This window comes from Ambystoma mexicanum, chromosome 14 (assembly GCF_040938575.1).
Source record: "Ambystoma mexicanum isolate Mex_15411 chromosome 14, UKY_AmexF1_1, whole genome shotgun sequence".
Taxonomy (NCBI): Eukaryota; Metazoa; Chordata; class Amphibia; order Caudata; family Ambystomatidae; genus Ambystoma; species Ambystoma mexicanum.
In genome coordinates this window covers 238,921,577-238,936,078 of record NC_090940.1, presented here as the reverse complement: position 1 = coordinate 238,936,078, position 14,502 = coordinate 238,921,577, and positions in this window count along the sequence as shown.

Sequence of the window (14,502 nt, the reverse complement as noted above, 5' to 3'; positions counted from 1 at the left end):
AAAAAATACTGGTGGCAGCCGTGTCTGTATTAGAGCCATGGTTACCGCCAGCCTCGTAATGAGGCCCATTGTCAAACTGGCTGCACCAACATGCCAATCTAGCCATGCAATGCCACTTATCATGCTTACTTTACCATAGATGCCCAGAAAGAAATGCCATAATACTGCAAGAAATAGCTAGACTGGCTGCATTGAAATGCCAGGCTAGCCAAGTTATACCACTTATCATGCGTACTTTACTATAGATGCACAGAAAAAAATGCCCTACCATAGTAAGACATTGATAGACTAGCTGAACCAAATTCCAGTCTAGCCACTTAGCATCACATATCTTGCTTGGTTTATCATGGCTCGGTGCCCATTAGAAATGGTATTGCACCGTAAGAAATGGCTAGAGTGGCTGGCACCAAAATACATTTTGACATACTCAGCATTTTGAACTGTATGTTTTGAGCCTCTGTATTTTCCACTCAATAGTCTGAGCTGTCATGGCTTTTATCCAGTATCTAACATTCTGTTCTGAAATTCAAGACTTTGTGGATCACACACATGTTCTGATGCAGGAGATGCTCAGATCATCTTATTTAGCACTCTGTCACAAAAGTCCCAGTGTCCTAATTGTACTGCCATCCCCATATCAAAAACCACAACAAAGGGAAAATAATAATATTGAAACATTAAAAAGAAACTGTGAGGGTTGAGCAGTAGCTGGTGAGATGGGAATGCTACCAACGCTCCAGAGTTTAACTCTGAAATTCAGAAAGAGGGATGATGAATTTAAAGAATGCTTGTGTGACTTAAGGGATTGACATGCAGGGAACACCTATGTACACCAGATAAAGATCACACCTTAAATGTCTGGTCGTGGACATAAGAAGTCACTTCTGGTGTAGATGTACTTGTTTGTGTTGTTGTTGGCCAATAAACGTGTTCAGAAAAATGTTTTGGAGGACAGGAAGGGTGGCAATGATCTTTGTTCTTGCAGGGCTTAGTTCTAATTAGCTGTCATTGAACTAGGGAAGTGAGGATACTACGAGTCTATGCAGGCAATCACTTACAGGCAAACGGGGGGTAGTTTGATCAGGGCTTTTGAGAAAAAATTGATTTAAAGACTCCTGGGAAACGATGCAGGGATTCCCCACTTCTACTGCAAATGTAGAAGATGTGTAGTCTGTCGTCCATTTGGCACATGCAACATTAAGGGTTCAAAGTATGCCAAAGCTCACAGACACCCTAAATATTTAAATCCAGTCAGCTTTTCAGAATGACCAGCAAATTTCAAATATGTTTTCACTGAAGTTCCTTAGGTGCAAGATTGGATTATACTAGAAGGTCAACATGCCCAAACCTAGTCGAAGAGAGCAGGAAGATATTTTGGTGAGTAATGGTATGATTACAATGTTGCTGTTGGTGCCACACTCTAAGACTGACCAGATCAAAGTGTGACTCGGTGATTGTGTGGGCCATTGAGTGAAGTCACTGTTAGCCATAGTGTACTCTTAAGAGGGGTTTGAGCAGAATATTTTGTGATATTGTCAACCCAGCAGTTGGAGTCAACTGCAGTAAACAAATTAGGAGGTACTTTCGAGTTGGGCAATATTTCAGAACGAAATACCACTGGAAGATATTACCACTCCACTGGAGTTCTTTAAATGAAAACACCCAATTTACAGTGTACCACTGGCAGATGTGATATTTCTGGAATAGTCCTGTGGATATGTTTCTTATTTTGTATCCATTTCTACAATCATATTTTGGTGATGGAAATGGATAATATACAATCATTTTTCATATGCCTTTTATTAAATGCTGTAAAGGGTAATACATGACCCTTGACCATTTTCTGGATTCCATTGGAAAAGTGGTGAGTGGTTGTGCATCAGAGGTGCCCACTTTCTCACCACCTTCTAATGTGCTCATGTAAATAAACGAAAAACTATTTTTGGGACATTTTACAAATTTTACTTGCACCTCTGGGGTTGAGTTAGGCAGACTTTCAGCTGCATTGGTTGGACGGTAAATCTGCTGGTATTGATCAAATATTGCCAGATTTACCATGGCCACCAAACCCTAAAAAGTGAGAGTGAAAGACAGGTTCAAGGAAGATGCACTTAATTCCCATGCACATACAGTACCTTTGCCATGCAATCCTACTGCAGGGACTACATGTTGGACTGCAGGGTAGCAAAGGCTCGTTGAGAAACACATTTAAACACAACTCTACTGACTGCTATTACTGCTGCCATAATAGATGCAAAGATACATATTTGATGGCTGTATTTGATACACATTTGATAGTACAGTTTATGAACAAGATGATCAAATAATTCAAAGGAGATCTCAACCATTGTGGTGGCTGCCTGGCACAATGGGGGCAGTGGATGCAGTTGTTTAGGTCAATAACTAGGTTATGAGGGGTTATTGGACACAATAAACTATGTATGTAGGATAGCTAAAACAATATTCAAACGAAGCAGATGCATCTTCAGAAAATCACCCTGTACATGGATTAAGCTGATAAAGGATATAGAAGCCAAACACTGGACATGGAGAAGTGGGAGGTTGGAGTACAGGCTGGCCATGCTATCTCTTTATAGACAGGTCTGCCCCATAACAAGAATGGATCCTCAGATGTCTGTGTGCAGCTTGCAACCCCAGATTTGAATCCCAGTGGGGCAGGCTCAGCACTTCATTCTTCTGGATTTGGTAAATTGTGTCCCATTAAATTGGGCAATAATAACAACTATGATTACAGTTAATAAAAGGAGGGGAAAAACTAGACAAGAGCATTATAAAGACGGGGTCATTACAAGGTTGGAGGTAGCCAGGGTGCTTATAGCACCATGGCTACGCCCTTACCGCATATCGGGTCCGGTTTCCTCGAATGAGGAATTACCGAGCCATTCCAAACTTGGAGGACCTGGTAATTCCTAATTCAAGGAACCCAGACCCTGAACATCCCGATTCCCAATCGAGCCCCCATAGGGCTCAATGGGAATGGGGAGCATGCTAATAACGGACCCATTAAGAACGGGCCCATTATTAGCATGCTGGTCCTTTAGCGGCTCCCACTATGGGCGTCTGGCAAAACCAGCCACCCTTAGCGGGACCCGCTAAAGGACCTCGTAATGCGGCGGTAAGGGGTTAACAGCACCGGCACCTTTACCAGCGCCATTAACCCCCTACCTCCAACCTCGTAATGATGGTCTCATTATCATTATAATTTCACGTATTTGCGTGCATTCATTTTGCCACCCCATTATAATCTAGTGTGGGGCATGTCATGGGAAACACAGGCATCATTCCACAGAGTCACACATTTTCATTTCCCACTAGCACCTATTGAATTTTCAATCTCATGAAAGTGTGTCTCACTGAGCATGACCCTAGGGCATGCCCAATAAACTGTCCCTATCCTATGCCTAATTTCCATTACCTGCCTCATTTGTCTAATTTCCTCTACGCTATCAAATAAGAAGCCATGTTAATGAGCATACCCAGCACGGGTAACATATTGGTGCCCACTTCTGATCTAATTACCTGACCCCACCAAACCTTATTCTCTATGTGATCTTTGCACTTAACATTTTCTACACACATTTCCATTGCTATTTCTGCATCTGCTTTTAGGATATAATGTGTATTTTCAGCTGTTGTTTGCTTACATTTATTTGCCTCATGTAATTTGTTCACTCTGGCTCTCTAGTCCCTTTTTTGTGATGTTGTAATTCCATTGTGTGATCCCAACCCTTGGCCCCTCCTTCTGGAAGGACCCAGAGATGCTGTGTCAAAGAGAGGCATCACCCCTCCACCCGTCACCCACAAAGCAGACGGAAAGTCAACCTGAGCACCAGGAGAGGAAGGGGCAGATGGTTGGAATGATGGATGAATTGGACACACAGCACAGGATTTTCTTCACTCTTAATGGGAGGAAGGAAGCAGCAAACTCTGCGAGATCTGAACCAAGAAGTACATGGAAGTTTGGCTTATAGGGTACAGCTGGTCCTGCGGACGACTCCTTTTTACTTCCTATTCATTTAAGTAACTGCAAAATCCAGTATTCATTAGTGTGGTTATCATCAATTGTCGCAATTCCTCGGAGTCAACGGTATAAAGCCTAAGCTGCCGAAAGTTAAATTGAAAATAGAAGAGACTCCTTGACTCTGCGCCAACTCACTCAGTCATCCGGACAACCAGCATAGAGCCAACGCGAGTGACTAAGGAGTGACTAAGGTGACTAAGGAGCTTAAGGAAGAAATTCTGGGATTAACCCCAAGACAAAATTTACTACCATGACAATGAGTGAATATATCTAGAACAATCTGGTTTGGAAATGGCAGATATGTTGAGATACAGTTCTAATTGTCAAAGACAGTTTGTTTCTTTAGCCCAGATTTGAAAAAGGCTCTGCTGAGCGGAAACACGTGTCATCAAGGGCTTCTAACACAATAAAATCTAATCAAGTTTGAAAAATTGACGCAAAGTCAAGGAGTCTCTATTTTCAACTGAACCAAGAAGTGCCACTTAACCAAAGACATTGCAATGACGAAGAGCTGTAGAGAGGAAGCCCTAGTGTGTGGTAAGCTGAGAGAACCAGGAAGAGCGTGAAAGGATATCTCCTGATAGATAGAGTTAAAAGGTAAGGAATTGAATGGTGGCAGTTTAGAGTAAAAGGGAATTTTTAAAGTATTGATTATTTTTAAAAATGTTTTATTTATAGGTGGCTTGACTTCTTAATCTGTTTAAATAGTATTGCCAGAAAAATATACAATAATTCTGACTTCTCCTTAAGTAAAGCATTGGACAATCCGCCGGGACCAGGCAACCTTGACGTACTAGCTTTGTTGATATGCCATAGTATGTCGTCTCCATCAGTAGAAAATGTCCAAATGGTCTCTGACTTCATCTCTTCCTACTCATGTTTGCTACTGTCCACATTAAACTGGGTTGTTAAGTGGTCTGTCATACCAATTCTGCAACTACGTTTGACTGAAGAGTCGCTAATGGAATGTTTAAAAAGTTTCCATATTTGCCGGTTTTAGTACTGGATATTTCTTGCAGCATTTGCACTGCATCTTACTGGATCATTTGATGTTTTTGATAATGTATCCAATTCTTATACTGCTGTTTGCTTTTTCTAACCATATCTGCCCTTGTTGGACAATTCTCCACTGTTAACCTTCTCAGATCTGCTTGCAATTTCTTCCTTTGAATAATGAACTTAATGTCATAGCAATGCTTATGGGAAAAATACGATTTAGCGTTATTTTCTACAAAAGAGGTAATGAGTTGCGGGCAATCTAAAACCTGAAGCTCATTCTGCTTTTTCATTGTTATAAGGTCTTTGAACCAATCCATGAAGAGCAGGATTTTTGTGGTATCCATTCTTAATCGGTTTTGGCCCGGTGAAATATCAACCTGAAAGGGATACATTTCTTCCACAACTTCTGAACTTGCCTTACAGGTACGGTTTATTATGTTGTGGTCGCTGTATGCCGTCTGTATTACTTCGAGTTCCGATACCCTGAACTGAACATTCGCAGAGACATGAAAGTAATCCAAAACCTTATTAAAGGTTCCTTGAGACCAAGTCGGGCATGCTGGAATGTCACCCTGTGTTTATCGATTGAGTTGTTGCAGATCTTGCAAAGCAGCTTCCTCGCCCCATAGATTCCCTTTCTGCCTGTGTTCTCTCAAGCTCTCTTTATTCAAGATGTTCATATTAAAATCCCCACATTCTATTATTATTGAATCCTCCAGAGATTCACGAAATTCACCAATCAGGTCCATAACTCCATTTATGAAGTTAATACCTGCTGAATTCTAGTATATATTGAATATAATAAACCATTCAGTTATTTCTCTGCATAATGCAAAGGTTTGGATTCATACACCCTGAATGTAGGGATTGTGTTTCCATACCTCAGTAATTTTTAATTGTCTTGAATTTTTTACCAATGTCAATAATCCAGATGCAGCCCTACCCCTGTGGCCTTGTATAGCTGGATTTAAGGAGGCAGTAAAACCATCCAATATTGGGCATGTCCTCAACCATGTCTCTTGGAGGCAAATTATGTCGATGTCATCCCAGGGTATTTCCTTCTAAGCAAAGAGATGGCCGAAGCCTCCTGTATTCCAGCTGCCTATGACCCATTTTCCCTGTTTCTGTTGATGGCCTAGCTAAAATTCTTTCTTTTAGTTAAAAATGCTTCGGCCAAGCAACCCCAGGATTCATGCTGGTCGTTCTTCATCTTGTTTTCCTGCTGTGTTAGTACTTCTCTTTTATCCTTACTGGAATGTCTCACAGTGATTCTTAGAAATGTTTTTTGATCATCTCCCAAATAACATCTGCTGCAATTACTAGCTTCTTCTTGATCTCTTTTAAGGCTCGCGAGGGGACAGAAGTCTTTTTCAGACAGTTCTTTCCCTCATCTGGGTGAGCCCGGGTTGTGACCAGTGGGGCCCACATTCCATTGGGTGTGGGTCTAGGAGTAGCCTAATCAACGTGTTGGCGTGGATCCAGATTTCCCAGATCCATGATCCAGCAATTTCTTTCTCCCAGATCTGCAACAATACATTTGCACCCCTCTATAAAAAACAGTACATAGCAAAAGAGAAGCAAGGCAAATAGTGTTGCAACATCAATCTACCTATCTCCCCTTCCCATCTGCTCTCCCCTTTCTGTTATGTCCTCGATCCTCACCTCTCTCTATCTCACCACATTTCTCTCACTGCTAAATCCTGTCGCTTCCACCTCTATAACATTCGTAAAATTCGACCCCTCCTTACCTTTCACACCACTAAACTTTTAATTACCTCCCTCATCTTCTCCAGACTCTGCTACTGTTCCTCCCTTCTCTTTGGACTCTCCTCCTCTCATCTCTCCCCTCTTAAATCCATCTACCACTCTGCCATCCGCTCCCTATGCTTTCTCTCACCTCTTGACTCCATCTCCTCCTCCATCTCCTCCTCCCTCACCTCTCTAGGTTGGCTCTCTTTTCACTCCCAGCTCAAGTTCAAGCTCCTCTGTCTTGTTTTCAAGTCCCTCTATGGTCTTGCTCCCCCCTACCTCTCCTCTCTTCTTTCCTTCTACACCCGTCTCGTCCTCTCCGCTCTGCTAATCTTTTCCTACTCTCTCCTCCTTCACCCTGCACCCCTTCCCACTTCCGCTCCTTCCAACTCCTTGCTCCCTTCCACTGGAACCGCCTCCCCCTTCACATCCGGTCTTCTCCCTCCTGCCCTTCCTTTCGCTCTTCTCTAAAATCTTACCTCTTCCACTCACCTCCCTAACACCCCACGTTTCCTTTCCTCCTCTCTTCCCCTTTACCCTCACCTCTTACTCCTCCTCTTCCTAACCCTCTCCATCCCTCCTACCTCTTTCCTCCCTTCCCCCTGCTTGATTCTAGTCTCACCTTTTCCTCTCTTCTTCCCTCACATTCCTGCATTCCCTCTTTCCCCCGTTCTTACCTCCTCGAACACCTACTACTCCCTTGCACACCTCTCCCCTCCCACACCCTTCTCACTGCTGCAATATTGTAAGTTGTTCTTTATACTGTTTTCAGGTTGTGCTTCAATTATCATCTTATGCTTGCTGTATGTTTATTTGTTCTCATGTAAAGCACTTTGGAGTAAAGGGCTATATAAATTCAATAAAATACAAATACAAATGTCTGATCCTCTGTCACCTTTCACCATCCAGTCACCTTCCTTCAGCTGCCCTAACCACAGTTCCCATTTACCTCCCCTTCGACCTATTCACACCAGCACCCAGCATGCCTTTCCTGGCCTGGGAGAATTGAGGGTGATGCCTCCTCCTCTTCCTCTGGGCTGAGCAGTGAGGCTCCCAGTCCCAGATGGTGTCTGCCCAACAAAACCTTCCTACTCCCAGCAGGCCCCGGAAGAGATGCTTGTGCTTCCTTCATCTTGTTGTGAAAGATAGACTCCCCCCAACCCCCAGAATACTGAAGCAAGGTATAGGAGATTTTGTTTCCTACAAAATTACATTTTATTTCCAACTTCTTTTTGTTTCAAGAACAGAACATACCATGCCCAATCAATACAGTTAGTCTTGTTGATCTTAACAATATTTATAGCACAAAAACATATTCTCCAATTACATACACACGTATATGATCAGACTTGCCTGAAATACAAATGTGTGTTGAAGTTTGGCTTTAAATACCTAAAATAATACTCAATTATATACTGATTTCTTTAAAAATGCGCAAGTCACATGAGAAACCAACCTGACAATGTATTCATCATTGAAGCAACATGTTGATGAAAGGATTAAGGGGTTCGGGGGGCATTTTGTTTTGAATCCTAAACTGCATGGAGCAGAATTCTCCTGCTTGCACTTTTTGCAAAAGGGGCCATTCATTAATTTTAATTGTTTCCACCAAGTACTGAAAAACTAAAGAATAAAACACAGGCAAAAATTGCCTTTGCTCTTTACTTTACCACTACGTGTCTGGAAAAGTGTAAATCACTTCCGCAATTAACTATTGTGGGAGCCATCCACAATGGATTTCTTTTGACTCTGTCTGCTTTTACCAGGTGTAAATGTCAGGCAGATCCCGTAGGAATCCATTGGTTTTCTGCCAACATAAAAATATATGCTGGTGGAATACAAATCGGATTTGGCAGGGGCACCTTGTTAGGTCTGATCTGCTCTCCAACTTCACCCGTCAAATCATACAAAATCCTACAGCATATAAAAAGTGGAGCTAAATGCATTTAGAGCTATTTCTTCCACTCCGCTTGACCTGAAAAATACCCCCTATGACTGTAGCTTTATTTTCCCCATCCTGAATGGAAGCCTACAAACCCCAGCATAGTAACTAATGAGAATTTACAAAAAATCTCATACAGACACAAAGTGAAATGAAATGCATGACATGGTTATTGTTTCAAACAGCTTGGTCTGTATCCCCTTAATTACTAATCACCCAACAGTAACACTTAAACAGCTTCTTAAAACCCTACATACCTTTTTTTTATGTGCCACAGCAATGGTCACTACCTTTTTACCTTTTCTCATCTCTAATTTATTTGTTTATTTAATTTATTTCTAAGGCGCTAGGACAGTGGCCTGGAGGCATAAGGCACTGACATAAATACAATAAAAAACATAAAGCTCAGAGAGGCCTAAGGAGAAACCTGAGAGAAACTAGTGGAGGTCAAGGATCCATTTGCTCAAAAAGAAAGGATTTCAAGACACATTTGAACCTCCGAAGACTAGCACACAGGCTTAAATCAGGCAGAAGAGTATTCTACAAGTGAGGAATTGCGGCTGGGAAGCATTCATTTTGCACGTGTACCAGTTTGGCCTTTGGTGTGAAAAGTAACCCTGTGTTACTGGATCTTAGATTGCGCTTGTTAGATAGCCTCTTCAACTGTGCTGCCATATAAGAAGGGCTTATTCCATACATGCAAGCACATGCAATGCAAAGGGTACGAAACTTGATTCTCTTTGTAATGGGGAGCCAAAGTAATGCTCTGCATGCTGTTGGGATATGATCTATTTTACGCACACCCATAACGACCCTCAATGCATTGTTGTGGACAACTTTCCGACGATTGAGTTCTCCTTTGCCTACCCCAAGTAGATTGCTGGCAAAGAAGTATGGGTGGCTCCCAATGATCGCCCTGGATATGGTGGCACAACTGGAAGCCTCAAGGAAGGGTCTTATTTGTGCCAGAAGAGTAATGTAGTATGTTGAGTTAGACACTAGGCCACTGATATGGCACCTCATTGAGAGCTCTTGGTCAATAGTGACTCCCAAGATGTTTACTTTTTTCACAGTGGGGAGCAGACAGTCTGTGACTGGAAAGAATTAATAGGACTGATCAAGCTGACTCCACTTAGGGCCGTGCCCAGGATAATAATCTCAGTTTTTCAGTTATTCAGGGCTAGGACATCATACCGCATCCAGAGCTGGATTTGGTTGTATGTGGCATTAATGACCTCAGTGTCTTTGGAGTGGTCACCTGATAAAGGGAAAAGACACCGGGTATCATCAGCTTAGTTGCCATAACACTTCCTGTTGTAGGTAATCTGCCTATGAGACACATTAAAACGCTACAATCTCAATAGTGGGGCCTGTTCAGCCCTGCTGTTTGCATTTGAGGGTAGAGGTTAGAACAGGGAGGGGGCATTGGCATGTGTGCCTTGTCCAAATGTTAAATCCACCTCTGATTGCACTCTTTGGAAAATATTGAAATACTGCTTTTTAATTATAAAAGATGTATACCTTTTTATACTTTGCCCGTAACATTATAAAAATGCTCTTCTTTTTTGTTATTTTACGGGTGTTCATGTTTCATTTCCGGCACAGCCTAAACACCCAGCACCCAGGATTTACATCATAATTTCCAAACAAATCCCACAACATGCATAACATATTCTGTTTGCATGCAAACTCTGTAAAGTTACTCATACAGAATGAGGTTATCAAGTCAGTACCTATCAGTCTGAATCATGAAATGTTCTTGCAGAGTATACTAGGCTTCCAAACAAAGATACATTCTATTTAAGTCAGAGTCCCACTGGTAAGCATGCATGAGAAAATCTGAAACTGGTCAATATTTGCCAACCTAGCCTTATCATTTTCAGGTAGGGTCTTGTTGGACCAGCTCAGTGAGGTGCAGCTTGATTCGCTAGGCATAGCAAGTAAGACACCCACATCTGGGCAAATACACATTGATTTAGGTAGACAAACGGAAGCCAACATGCATTGGCAAAGCCAACAGCTTGGGCTTTTGATTAGGCATGGATAGGCATTTGCCAGGCACTGCCATAAGGGTACCACATAAGGGTACCACCTGGCCATAACATGACAACAGATGTAAAATGGTGCCAGTGACTGGGCATATAATGGCATTGCCTGGAACGTCTGCTAACACCTATACGCAAGCCAAAACTGATGGAATGTGATTGCTTGTTTAAGACAGGACTTCAGTGCAAGTCACAGAGGCATTGACAAATATATTGCTTATAAAATCAACTGGCTGAAGAAACACATTAATAGAAATTTACTACACCGGGAGCTCATTTACAGAGGCAATTAAGTAATTAAACACTCAAAATAATGCTTAGATATAGCACTGGCAGGCCCTATACAGCAACATGTTTGGTGTTAGCTTGTACAGCACTTGCTCAAAGAGTTCTAGAAAGGTTAGGTTTTGGTGGCGAGGCATTAACATAGCCATGGCTAGTCATTAGGTGGGTAAATGACCAGACATATCCATAGGATGTGTGTTACTCCTCACATTTTATCGCCATCCTATCTGTGTTCCACTGCATGTGTTCTGGTTGTACCTATTAGGTAAAAGGTCTCTGAATCAATTAGAAGCACAGTCATTGCTCTGGACAGCCTTCCATTCCATTGTTTGCATATCAGCCTTGGCCCTGTCACTAATATCAGAAGCCCGTCCCAAACTGCTGGACCACAGGGCCTAAAAATCCATGTGGGGTCTTGTGTTCCAGTGCAGATGGAACACGGCCTAGCAATTGAGATTGAACTGCACCTTTTGGTGGCAGCACCAAAAGACATTTGCTAATGGTGTGTCCCTTTCTCTAATGGCACAGACATACTACAAAATTATGGCATGAAATTTTGTGCAGAGCAACGTAGTGGTAATGCTTAATTCAAAGCCCTGCATATATCATTTTTTTATTTTACTACTCTCCCCTCGAGAACCAAATTTGTGTTCCTACCAACCTTATCTTTTCACTTGTACTCAAGTAGTTAATGCACCAAAATATATACTTTGAATGTAATTTGTAAGGGTCACCAGTCAGTTGATACACCTTCAGCAGAAATCTGTGTTCAAGTAACTTTACCTGTCATTTCTATTGTTTGATATAATTAGCCATTTTATTAAGCATGATGTGAAAAACCACTATATTCCCACAAAAAAATAAACATACTTTAAATTACAGAAACCTAAATTGTGATTTTAGGTTTCAGAAAATAGGTGTAGGCAGCCTGTTAGAAAAAGTGTGCTACCTCACTTAGAGGTGTTAATGGCCCTCCATCTCCCTGGTCATTTCTGCTTTCATGACTGTAGGAAATAAATGCTCGTCTAGGGCAAGAAAACAAATCCTGGTCGGGCCTCCTGCAGTTCAGCCTCTCAGAATGATGTCCCTGAGGTTGCTGATGAATGTTTAGAGTGACATCCACCCCCCACCCACTCCCTTAGTTACTAGTGGTGTATAACACCACTGACAAGGCCTCCTTTCTATGGGTGCAGGGGTTGGCAATGGGGGGGGCCCTGTCCCCACTAACTCCTCTGCTGGAGCAGGGCCTGCTCCGAACCCTTTTTATTTCACACCGCTGCTTCTGTTTTTACCATCAGATCAAATCCAAATGTTAGAAAAAGGGGAGCTATGTTGAAAGCTCCATCAATTGTTCTATTGAGTCTTTATGTGATATTGTAATCTCAGCCGATCTTCATGAGGCGATTCCCACTCTTTCCACCCCCTACTTGTACTTTCTCAATTTCCCCCAGTTTGTTACCCCTAATTGCAACCAGGCTCATGGATAGCCTTAAATTCTTAAAGAACTTTCTAGAATCATTGTTTTTTGTTTGTGATTCTTTTGAATATTTCTATATGATTCTTGTTGTAAAATTAACTTCTTTGAAAGTATCAGGTTTTTAAAAATATTTTTAACTGGAAATGAGTCTAAGACAATCAGTCCCTCATCTGTGTTTTTCCCTGGATTTTTCTCCCTGTACCCAACTTCTCCCTACACTCTCTGCCCCTCAGGAACTTTAATATCATTGAAAGTCTTTGGATGGATCCTCGGCTGATATTCTCTGATAATATGGCCTCATTTTCTCTTAGACCATCTTTAAGTGGTGCATCGCGTGGTGGGCTCCGTGCATCGTTCAATAATACTTGTTGTGGCAAATACAGCACGCTAAACACTCATTGAGCCTCTTTTCTGTTTGTTGGTGAAGACCAATCCGACTTTGGATTCTAATATCACAGCAAGCTCTTGATAGTCTTCTTGACTTTTTTTTCCTCAATCATAGGGTCCAAAATACTATACAAAATGCTCCTAATTTGTTCCCTATTCTTCTCAAATTTTTCTTTAACTGCCATCACAAAGCCTTCCAAAAAATAATTTCTGAATGCAGCATGGCAGATAAAGTAGTTTGATCTCTTAATTGGTCATTTATGAACTCATATAGTTTTGTAAAGGGAGCCATAGTTATTGACATTGTTGCAACAGTACTTGCATTAATCCCTGGTCACATACTCCATTTCAAGGGTACACCTATTTTCATTAGGTGAGTTCTCCTCCTCCAGAAGTACGGGGGACATGTCATCCCTGGGGAGGGGTGCCACTATTGTATTAAAGTTTCCACTCGTCTCAATTCTTCGCCTTTTCCTTCCCTGTGATACTCCTTGCAATGTCAAAGATTTAGTTGTGTTAGTCCTCTCATTTAGAAGTTTTGAGGGATAAGGATCCTCAATTACTGTGATAGTATTCACTGATTTCATAGCTTGATGATCGCCCTTCTGCTCAATCCGCCCTTGGCTATCCTTCCCAGGAATGGCAGTGAAGGAACCAAGCCTAGTCTGGTTAACTTGATGCCCAGCAGTATCAGTTCCCCCTGCACCTTTCCGGGGTGTGCTGCTTATCTCCCTCTCCCTGCTTTTTCCGTTCGGGGGGCAGCCAGCATTTGCATGATCTCGACTTTCCCCCAATGTTCATTCCAATAAGTTCCAGCTCTCCAAGAGAACAGAGTCCTCCACCTCCCTTGTTTCCATCCCCTTTGAGTAGGGCATTGATGATGGAATACTTGCACTTGCTTGGGTTAGACTTCTATAATGAAACCTTTGTTCCATACTGCCCCCTTTGATACCTGATCTTGGAGGTTTCCAGTGATTTTTTAGGAGCAGAAGAGGGGTTCCAATGTAATGGCCCCCACACTTTTTTTTTACCCTCTGCCATAAATGTTGAGGAGTCTTTAAGTATAGATATTGCTGTGTTGCTGTGTTCCCAAGGCACTTCTTGTCTCCCTTTGGTACTACAAGTGGGTACTCCCTCAAATTATTTAGATTACTATTGTTGCAATCCATGCTCCTGTGGTCAGAGGTTTGGGTCTGGATCATTCCAGCCTTAGGGGTACATTTGGTGATTTCACCTCCATCCCCATCAGCCCCTGCCTCTGGTCTAGCTAATGGATGACTTGCATAGCTTACTGGTTCATGGAGTAGTTTACACAGAAGCTTGGGAAAATTAGTCAAAATCGATTGTTTATCCGGAACATTGAAAACAGCTTAATTAATACTTGGTAATACTTCGTCAAAGCCACATTTGCTCAGCAGCGCACAGATTGCCACTTCTCCTCCAACTGGCCCCTCATCTTTATCTACAGCACCTTTTTTCCCTCTAGGCTGATATTGTCCTATAAGAGGGAGTGAGATTTTTTTTTAAGCACCATATTTATCTATATATGATGCTGTTGATCCAGTCAACAGCACCT